This window comes from Triturus cristatus, chromosome 4_1 (genome assembly GCF_964204655.1).
Source record: "Triturus cristatus chromosome 4_1, aTriCri1.1, whole genome shotgun sequence".
Lineage (NCBI taxonomy): Eukaryota > Metazoa > Chordata > Amphibia > Caudata > Salamandridae > Triturus > Triturus cristatus.
Genome location: NC_140585.1, coordinates 143367649 through 143378932, shown reverse-complemented (window position 1 = coordinate 143378932; position 11284 = coordinate 143367649). Strand labels below are relative to the sequence as shown.

General features: G+C 52.7%; 1 non-coding gene across 1 annotated transcript; it reads left to right on the top strand.

The window, feature by feature from the left end:
• Window positions 1–305: 305 nt before the first annotated feature.
• TRNAP-AGG (transfer RNA proline (anticodon AGG)) lies at window positions 306–377 on the top strand. The gene has a single exon. It is a non-coding gene; the product is annotated as a tRNA-Pro (tRNA).
• The last annotated feature ends 10907 nt before the right edge of the window (window positions 378–11284 follow it).

Sequence of the window (11284 nt, the reverse complement as noted above, 5' to 3'; positions counted from 1 at the left end):
TGATGCATCAATGCCGATGCGTCAGTTTCTTGTAAATGAGGCCCTCAATGTGTGATCCTGTCACACAATAACATGCAGAGGTGTGTGGTGGGTCTTTCCTTCTCTTTGTAGTTTTGAGTAAAAGGAAGCGCTATTTGCTGAAAGAGGAATATCTGAGTCAGGAGACTCTGCCATGGAGCGCCCTTCTGTCCTTCGGGAGTCCCTGCGACTAAGGAGGGCACAGACATGAATGATATAAAATACAGGTAGCGTTCAGGCAGAGATGGACACAACATATACAAAATGTAACAGTGGAGTACACAGCTGGCTCGTTGGTCTAGGGGTATGATTCTCGCTTAGGGTGCGAGAGGTCCCGGGTTCAAATCCCGGACGAGCCCATGTTTTCTTTTTAAAAAGCCATATTTCAATAAATGGATTCTTTGTAAAGTGGCGAATCACAAAACAAGTAACTTTGAAATAACCAGGATTGGTTTTGCATTTGATTACATACATAGTCTGCCGCACTCAAAGCAAGAATGTGAGCCCTGGACCACCGAGCCAGCTGCAGAAACAGCTGGAGGAGGGGGCGGGGCAGCGACCCCGCCACATCAGCAGCGAGGAGGGGTGTGTTTTTATGTTACTCGCGTTGAACCTGAGAACAGGGGATGCAAAACGTTTATTATAACCAACCTCTGGGAGACAGAAAGGTGAGCCGTGGGAGTGCACACTGGACACCAGCAGCGGGGCTGAGACCCATCCAGACACAAGGGTCACTCTCTAAGGAGGGCCTCAGTTATATTCGCAATGATCCGGTTGTTTCTGTACAGAGTGAAGTTAGAAGGAAGGTCTCTGCCCTCCTTCACTCTGATTGGTGCATCAAGAGATGCGGGAATTATGTGGCACGTTAAATGCCCCATGTATTTTCTTTGGCTCAATAATTCGGATGAGCACGTTTAAAGCGCCTTGGTTCTGATTGGCACATTCTGTGGAACAATCAACCTGGCGGAGGAGTGGGGGGGGGGAGGGGGCATCTTTTATGGCAGAGGTGTATTTCAAAGGCTTGTTCTCTGGCACAGTCATTGTGATGTGTATTATGCAGGGTACAATAACGACCCCAGACACACGTCGTAGTGATATCCTGTAGCTGTGATTGTGATGGGCATATTGTGATGGGCATATTCTGGGCACAAGGATCCTGGCAATGGGAAGAAAGAGACGCAGGTACTCACCAGTCTGAGAAGAGGGACCGGTGGTAAATGAGACCTGTGGACCCGGAAACTCCTCCGTGCAGAACACCTCCATAGTCTATTCACTCGAGTTACTACAATCATAAGCCCTGATTGCAAGTGGCGGAAATAGCTCGGTTGGGAGAGCGTTAGACTGAAGATCTAAAGGTCCCTGGTTCGATCTCGGCTTCTGGCAGAAGACTTTTGCTGACGGCAAAGTGAGCCTTTATGGCTTAGAGAGGTGAAAAAGAAAACGTAGATTTAATGAAATTAACCTCTTTATTCTTCTTTCGCCTTCATTCCTTCCTCCTCATTTTCATTATTTACGCGTTTCTTGCAATGGTGCATCCTTCGGGTACAATCCTTCTATTGTTTGTGGGTCTCACACCTTGTGCACAGGAGCGCTATCCCACAGTGTGTGATGTGACTCACACACTGCCGGCACAATCACGCACAGTGAGTCGATCACCCAGTGCCTCAGAGCAGAATCCCACGGATTGTGTGTGAGCCTCACGCCCTGGGCCCAATGACACTCACACCTTCGGCTTCGACCCCAGTCACCCCACGCATTGTGACGTCCACAACGTGGAACATATCCTCAAGCCGCGGCCCCTGCAGGTAACAGCGGTGAGGCGGTGGGGCTGGGTTGGGGGGAGGTTTCAACGGACGATGAAGAGGGACAATTAATTATTTCATTTTACCTCTGCGTCGTCCTTTGAAATCCCCCCTTACTCGGCCACACCCCTGTTACCTGCACAGACTGCATCTGATGTCCTCACTCCTAGGTATAAAGGGATATATTTACGAGCGGAGTTGCGTCACTCTTTGTACCACGCAACTTGGTGCAAGAGCGATTCAAGTCCAAAATGAGTGGCTTATTTACAATATTTTGGAGTAGGAGAGTGCCACAAGCCTTCTAGGTGCGTTGCCCTTCGTCAAAAGAAAAGAGAAGGATGACGCTGTTTCTACAAGCTACGGCACATTCCGGTCCTGTCTGCCGGTGCACAGGCACACAAACTGCAGCCTAGTGCCAACGCATGCACCCTTACCCCACGGTGCCAGAGTGTCTGTGTCGTTGGTAGGATTGTTTATGTGCAGGAAGACCTTCCTGCACAAAAACAATCAAAGGAGGCATATTCCTCGTTCTATGTGTGTGGAAAAAGGAATAAATGAGGAGAAATGTAAACATTTCTCCTCATTTTTTCCTTTTTCTTTTTTCCATGCTACGCCTGCTTTGGGAAGGCGTTAGTTTTGGCTCTGCCCCAGATTTATGCTATGTTGTAAATCCAGTCGCGGCTGGCATAGCTCGCGTGTGGCGACGTGGACGCGGGGGATGGGAGGGGCGGCAGTCGTTCAGAGGCGGGGGGAGTAGGGGGTATCGGAAATAAAACACTTAAAAAACTTACCTCGAGGCCGGTTCTGCATCTTCTCTCCTCCTTCTCCTTCTCCGACAGGAACTAAAAGCAGGCAGCCAGGCTGTAGGGTCTCGTGCTCTGACTGGAGTCTGGAGTCAGGAACATCGAGGAGGTGCTGCTGAGGATGTGCTAAAGAATGCTGAAGACATGCTGCAGGCAGTGAAACTTTGTTTATTTTGCACCCTTCCAATTTAATATATCACCAACCGCCACAGCTGAAATGGAAATGAACAGGATAAACAACAGCTTTTCAGCTGCATACTTCCTAAAATCACAATGTAGCAAAAGGATTACTAAAAGCTGAGAGAAAAAATAAACATGAAAAGGTAAATATGAAGCAAAAAACATGGTCAGCATAAAAGGCAGAAGGTTTTTTTCCTTTACTGGAAAACGTGTTGTAAAATGCACCATTCAGCCTTCTAGTTTTCACATTTTTCACGGGTGAGATGGCACACCCTAGAAATGCTACGAACCAGTGTATGTGGAAAAGAGCGCTTTAATGAGGCAGGTGCACAACACAAAAGCAACACAATACCCTGGCCAATCGCCTTACAGACTATCATCGAACTGCACTTATATGATGTTTTAACTTGAATAAAACATCCCTTTCCCCTAAGGGCCACCCTCCAACATTTCAAACAACACAAACTACTCCCCAACGATTATCCTCAACCTCCCTTCAAGACTCCTCCCACTTTTCTGAAACTTTGTTGCATGCCTGAACTGATATTGAGCTACCAACCCCACCCGCCCACCCATCAGTGTAACCAGCTATTTTGTGGTCTGTAAACCAGATGTCGACAAGAATTTGGAATCTAACAAACCTTCTCATGGTGAGAATGCAAATTCTGACAGGAGTCTTGGTATGAAATGTTTCAAAAGTGGCAGCGAGGGACATCTTTCCAATAGTCCTGGGTGTTTTGCAAGGTTTGACACTCGTAAAAAATGTGGCAAGAATGGGCATTATGCTCATGTGTGTTGGGGGACAAAATCACATGGTGTGATCTGTGTTGAGGCTGAAAGGAAATTTGTTATGGGTGTGAGGAATGATGGCATGGTTGATGTTGATCACATAGAAATGCCTGAATGTGAAATTATTATAGGTGAGAAGAAACTATATGTGCTTGCTGACTCAGGATCACCATATATCATGGTAGGTGAGAACTTGAGAAGCAGTGTTTGTGATTGAGAAGATTATGTTACTGACACTAGATATCAATCCGGTGGGATGTGGTGGTTGAAAATGAATGTCCTTTGATAGTCTGCAATGTGGATTTAGTTTTCTGATCATGAGACTGTGGGAAAGGTGTATGTGGCCAAAATGGGGACAATCTATTAGGTAGGAGACATCAGAGGGACATGGGGATAACTCTGAATCCCAACACACAACAAAAGGTGCTATTGCTGGTGAATGAAAGTTGCTTGATGGAATATGTTCAAAATGTCCTAATGTATTTGGTAAGGAGCAAGGACTGCTTAACAATTTTGAACAGAAAATTGTGTTAAAGAATGGTGCTATTCCATTGGTATCAAAGGTTAGGAAGGTTCCTCTCATGGTGGTGGATTCTCTGGAACAAGAATTGAAAAAGTTAATGGAGTGGGGGTGATTGAAGAGAGAAAGAGATAGACTGCTCAGCGTGGCTTGCTCCCATAGTCTTAACCCCGAAGGATGGCAGAAAGGAAATTTGGAAGTGTGTCGATATGCGTGAGTTGAATAAACATATTTTGGTCGACAGGCAGTCCTTACCAAATATTTCGGAAACTTTTGCCTTGATAAAAGGTGCGAAGCTATTCAGTTTAATAGATTTGTCCTCCACGAACCACTCGAGCTTGCTACACCCTGAATCTAGACATATAGGTGCCGATCACGATCCGGTAAAAACCGGGTACGAACCGTCAGACGGAGCATATTCTCCGTCCGACGCGTACCCGGTCGTCAAAATATACAAACATGGAATTACGATTCGCACGGAAACACCATTTCCGTACAAATCGTACAAAACCCCGACCGACGAAAAAAAACATACAAATGTGATCCGGGAAAGCGCCGACGTGACGTCGGGACGCACGCAGCCTGCCATTCATGAACCAGGAATCACGATTCGCACCGACGTCATCCCGCACAGTGAATATTTTCCGGCTGCCAAAAACTGCCGGGAAATCAGGACGACTCGAACAAGGAGTACCTGTACGCGACGGAAAGACATGGACCCGAACCTGCGTGTCATCCCGGCCCTCATAGCAGTCGACCTCCTCTACAGGTTCAGACGCAGATGCCGCAGAAGGTCAGAACAACAAAGTGAGGAGGGAAAGGGGGGGGGCAGGAGCAGGGGCAGGCCACAAAACCCCCACCAAAGTCACACAGCACACATGCCCTGGACATACCTGACCCCCAGGCCCTGGTCACTACGAGGGGGTGGGGGGCGTGTCCAGCAAAGCCAGCGACCGCCACAACGGAAGTGCTTGACGACGCGAACCGGCAACACAACAATACAGGTACGTCCCGTACCCACGCCTTAAGAGCGTGGGTACGAGTCGTACCCCGCCCACACCTACGTCATCCCAACAATGGCGGGACGGCTGTACCCACGTGGCAAAGGCCTGGGTACGGCCCGCACAAGCATCACATAGCGTGGGGACGCATATGTACGGACCGTACCCCCACCCCCGTATGCATGGAGCGTACCCCCAACCGCAACAGTGTAAGTACGACCCGTACCCTCACCCGCAGACGTATGGAGCGTACCCCCACCCCAACAGTGTAAGTACGACCCGTACCCTCACCCGCGGACGTATGGAGCGTACCGCCACCCCAACAGTGTAAGTACAACCCGTACCCTCACCCGCGGACGTATGGAGCGTACCCCCCCCAAACAGTGTAAGTACGACCCGTACCCTCACCCGCGGACGTATGGAGCGTACCCCCACCCCAACAGTGTAAGTACGACCCGTAGCCTCACCCGCGGACGTATGGAGCGTACCCCCACCCCAACAGTGTAAGTACAACCCGTACCCTCACCCGCGGACGTATGGAGCGTACCCCCACCCCAACAGTGTAAGTACGACCCGTACCCTCACCCGCGTACGTATGGAGCATACCCCCCACCCCAACAGTGTAAGTACGACCCGTACCCTCACCCGCGGATGTATGGAGCGTACCCCCACCCCAACAGTGTAAGTACGACACGTACCCCCACCCGCGTATGCATGGAGCGTACCCCCACCCCAACAGTGTAAGTACGACCCGTACCCTCACCTGCGTACGTATGGAGCGTACCCCCACCCCAACCGTGTATGTACGACACGTACCCCCACCCGCGTATGCATGGAGCGTACCCCAACAGTGTAAGTATGACCCGTACCCTCACCCGCGCACGTATGGAGCGTACCCCCCACCCCAACAGTGTATGTACGACCCGTACCCTCACCCGCGGACGTATGGAGCGTACCCCCACCCCAACAGTGTAAGTACGACCCGTACCCTCACCCGCGGACGTATGGAGCGTACCCCCACCCCAACAGTGTAAGTACGACCCGTACCCTCACCCGCAGACGTATGGAGCGTACCCCCACCCCAACAGTGTAAGTACGACCCGTAGCCTCACCCGCGGACGTATGGAGCGTACCCCCACCCCAACCGTGTATGTACGACACGTACCCCCACCTCGTATGCATGGAGCGAACCCACACCCGTGTATGTTCTAAGCGTACATATCGTGAAACAGGAGGGGTCGGTGCCTATCACTCACAGCAGTGCCCAGAGACAGGAGGGGTCAGTGCAGAGTCCTCCCAGCAGTGCCCACAGACAGGAGGGGTGGGTGCAGAGTCCTCCCAGCAGTGCCCAGAGACAGGAGGGGTGTGTGCAGAGTCCTCCCAGCAGTGCCCAGAGACAGGAGGTGTGGGTGCCTATCACTCACAGCAGTGCCCAGAGACAGGAGGGGTGGGTGCAGAGTCCTCCCAGCAGTGCCCAGAGACAGGAGGGGTGGGTGCAGAGTCCTCCCAGCAGTGCCCAGAGACAGGAGGGGTGGGTGCAGAGTCCTACCAGCAGTGCCCAGAGACAGGAGGGGTGTGTGCAGAGTCCTCCCAGCAGTGCCCAGAGACAGGAGGGGTGGGTGCCTATCACTCACAGCAGTGCCCAGAGACAGGAGGGGTGGGTGCCTATCACTCACAGCAGTGCCCAGAGACAGGAGGGGGGTGGGTGCAGAGTCCTCCCAGCAGTGCCCAGAGACAGGAGGGGTGTGTGCAGAGTCCTCCCAGCAGTGCCCAGAGACAGGAGGGGTGGGTGCCTATCACTCACAGCAGTGCCCAGAGACAGGAGGGGTGGGTGCAGAGTCCTCCCAGCAGTGCCCAGAGACAGGAGGGGTGTGTGCAGAGTCCTCCCAGCAGTGCCCAGAGACAGGAGGGGTGGGTGCCTATCACTCACAGCAGTGCCCAGAGACAGGAGGGGTGGGTGCAGAGTCCTCCCAGCAGTGCCCAGAGACAGGAGGGGTGGGTGCAGAGTCCTCCCAGCAGTGCCCAGAGACAGGAGGGGTGGGTGCAGAGTCCTCCCAGCAGTGCCCAGAGACAGGAGGGGTGTGTGCAGAGTCCTCCCAGCAGTGCCCAGAGACAGGAGGGGTGGGTGTAGAGTCCTCCCAGCGGTGCCCAGAGACAGGAGGGGTGGGCGTAGAGTCCTCCCAGCAGTGCCCAGATGCAGGAGGGGTGGGTGTAGAGTCCTCTCAGCAGTGCCCAGACACAGGAGGGGTGGGTGCAGAGGCCCCCAGCATTGCCCATGGAAAAATATAAGGGTGGAGTACCCACAGATCCAATTGCCACAATTGTCAGTCAGGTGCACAAAGACCCTGCAGTACATGTAACACATGTGTGCGAGGCTGGGAGTACACACATGCATACAGCCTAAAAGGGAACATGTCCACATGAAGTCATGTCAACAGACTACATACACAAGTACAGTGATCACCAAGGATGCCACGGATGATGCAGGTGGAGACATCGCTCTGCATGCATGGCCAAAGTAGAAGGGGTCCGTCACACACCCAGCTAATGTACACACAGCTCAGCGCTAAATATTGGGAACACCCTGCAGGGAAGATGTCAGGGTACACAGAGGAAGGAATACACCTTGGGACAATTTCACCATGCAGTAACTGCTTACATGAACAGAGAAACCTAGCTAACACCTTGTGATGGCACACAGATACCAGGGTCCCCCCTATGACCAGCACACTACTACATTTCCCACACACCCAACACATGATCACCACCCAAAATCATGTAGCAGCCCCACCAACAGCAACACCACAAAAGCAGTAGTGTTCTAAGGAAAAAAAAGGCTTTATTCAGCATTTCCAAATAATGTGTGTGTGGATCAAGTTCAATATTTACAAAGCCCATAGGGCAGTCCATGAGTCACAGCTGTATGGGGGACACAGTGGGACGCGTGTCCCCTAGCTTGCCTGCACAGTCAGACTCCTTCGTCTTCCACAGCGGGGAGGGCATCATGTGGGGGGGAAGGACCAGGCAACGCAGGGACATGAGGGCGAAGGGTAGGCGTCGTGGGTGCAGGGATGGAGGACTCCACCACAGGGGGTGGGGCAGGGCCAAAGGCGGAGGCCAGGATGTCGCTGCACACCTTAGCAAGGTCCTCCAGCGTCTCCCCTGCACCCGAAGGAACCACAGGCCCCAAGGAGGGGGGGGGCGGAGGGATGGGTCGCAGCGCCACTGGGGGAGGGTGTGGACAGGGGGGGGACTCAACCACCCTGACCGGGGACTCCCTTGACCGCTTGCGGGGTGGTGTCACAGTGGGGCTCAGGGACAGAGCGGCCATGAAGGAGTCCTTGCCGGATATGTGGCCAGGAGAGCTGAGGGGAGGGGATTCGGAGGGAGTGGATTGGGTGGAATGCGGACTCCCACTCTGGCTGCATGACTTACGTTTGCCCCCCGACCCAGTGGGTGTGCCTACTTCACCCTGTGTGTGCGTGCCAGGAGGTGTGCGTATGACCTTCCCTGCTGGTGTGGTGCCTGTGTCTGTTGTGGTGGGTGCATGCTGACGTCTGGGTGTACGTGGGACATGCATGGGAGTGGGAAGTGTGGATGGGGCAGGAGTAGGGGGTGGGACGTAGTGCTGCAGGAGACCCACTGCTGCAGTCAGTGTCGAGTCTATGGACCTGAGCAACTGGCGTTGGTCAGCCTGCGATGAAAAAATGCCCTCCAAGTATGCCTCCATGTTGTGCAGCACTTGGCTGTGGCCATGGAGGACATTAAGGATCGCAGCCTGACCAACCTGCAACTGCCGCTGGATGTCCACAGACTCGGCATTGGCGGCAGAAGTGGAGACAGGGGCAGGGGGTGCGGTGCCTGGTAGGAAGGAGACATGTGGTGACCGGGCACGCTGGGAAGGGACACGAGCAAGTGGGAGGCGGCTGATGGCAATGGAGGGGGCGGGGTGCGATGTTGTGCCGCTGTCAGCTGCTGGTGCAGCCTCCGCCCACTCGGAGAGATCATCCTCGGACCCGTCAGCTTCATATTCTGTCATGCCAGTGGACAGATCCTCGGCCTCACTCTCCTCCGCCTCAGTACCACTCAATGTGCCAGCCACGATGTCAACGCTGGCACTGGTGCTCAGTCCCTCCGCTCTGTCTGTGCTCATGTCTCCCTCCGTGTCCCCCGACGATGCTGTGGGCAAGGTGAAGAGACAGCAATTAATCACACACCTGTATACATATGTCACATGAGTCCAATCTACATAGGTTACAGTGCATAGCCTGCAAAGAAAGATCAGTAACATCTACAAAACAAGGTACAGATGTAGGGCATGCAACACACAGTTGGTTCACCCACCATGCCAATGAAAATCCATGGAGAGCATGACACAATAGCAAATGACATGAAATGGAGTTTGACATAGGAGCCAGGCCCTGGGGACAATCCAGCACTGCATCTGCACCACACAGCGTTGCCGAAAATAGGGATGAGGAGGGACCATATCCATGAACTTGAGGCACATGCTGCATAGGTAATACTGAAAATATGCCCACCATGACTGGCTCACTGCACCTTGAGTGTATGTCAAGACAAATATCACACACTGGCCAGACCTAGCAAGGAGAATTCTGGTTTTGACATGTAGGCTTGGCCCGCACCAACCACCCCCTACATGACACAATTTGTTGAGACACAGGTGGCACTTACATCTCTTAGTCTGGGTGAAATACACAGGGTCTGCATAAATGCAAGATTGGACGCCAAATACCCAAGGTGCGCCTGTCCAAATAATCATGTACAAATGGCCATCATCAGATGATTGTAACAAGACACACAGGCACTGGCCACTGTGACTATGAACAAGGAAAATCAGGTCAGGCTGTACAGTGGACACTTGTACTACATTTCACGTCAATATACATGGTGCCAGGGGACAATGGCACAGAGCACAACCTATGCTGTAGACACTGAGAGTGTCCACGTTTTGTGATGACACACATGACACCTATGAAAATATGCCCCAGGGGACAGTAGTGGCAACACAACTCCATGGTCCTGAATGGGAATGACTGCAACACACGCCACCATCCCTGCACTATGCGTATCGCACACTCATGCACATCATGTCACAGGCCACAACATAGGACATGCACGCTGTAAGGCATGACACTTGAGAGACTAACTCCCATGTCTGGACTCAGCATCAGTGCCAAATGACATGGAACCCACATGTACTGAACTGGACAGGGCACAGGCAAGGTCCCCAAACCTGTTACACACCACCCCCACACATGATGCTACAGGCATAGTTCACGTGGAGAAAGTGCCAGCCTACATTACCTTGTGAAGGAGTGACTACACACAGACCAGGGAACATATTGCAAGGAGGGGAAGGGAGGCAGGAGAGCACAGCTATACTGTGGGTAACTGGATCCGCACAGCACCTTTAAACCCTGGCAGTGTATCCATGCAACTGTGCACTTACAAATGCTGGTGACACACAACAAACACACATGTACCTACCCCCTTCCTGCTGCTGCTTCTCCTGTAAGCGCCTCTCCAAGTCTGGAAATACCACCGCCAGCACACGCTTGTGGATGTGGGTCAGACGGCGGCACCCGCGGTTCTTATGGGTCTCAGGTGAGTCCCCCAGCAGGACCCATGCGATCCTCCGCGTCCAGCACCGGATATCCTGCCAGCGTTTCCTCACCTGGGCCAGGCGCCGCTTGCGCCCATCTGCACTCCTCACGGCACTGACGGCTGTCAGCCATATCTGCTTCTTGGCAGAGGCGCCTACCTGTGAGGATGAACAAGTGACACTACATCAATACACCAGGCACATGTCACGGAGAGACATATTAGAACAAATTTGCTGTTTACAACAAGGCATAGTATGCATCCAACGCATTGCACCTTTGTCATACGGACATGATCCTCTGGGGAAGGGCAAAAGCAGTACGTGCCATTGAAAGTACACAGGTGGAATGAGGGCAACTCCACAATCAATGATCCAGGCTCACACTGTGCATCACAAGCTACACCAGGATAATGTGCAGCACCTCTAAGCAGTCACATGCCACAGGCCACTGACGCTACCGCAGCAGAGTACACAGACACACACAGGCACAGGACATTCACCTGCCATTGCCAAATGCAGCGACAAACCTCACTCTGCACATGTGC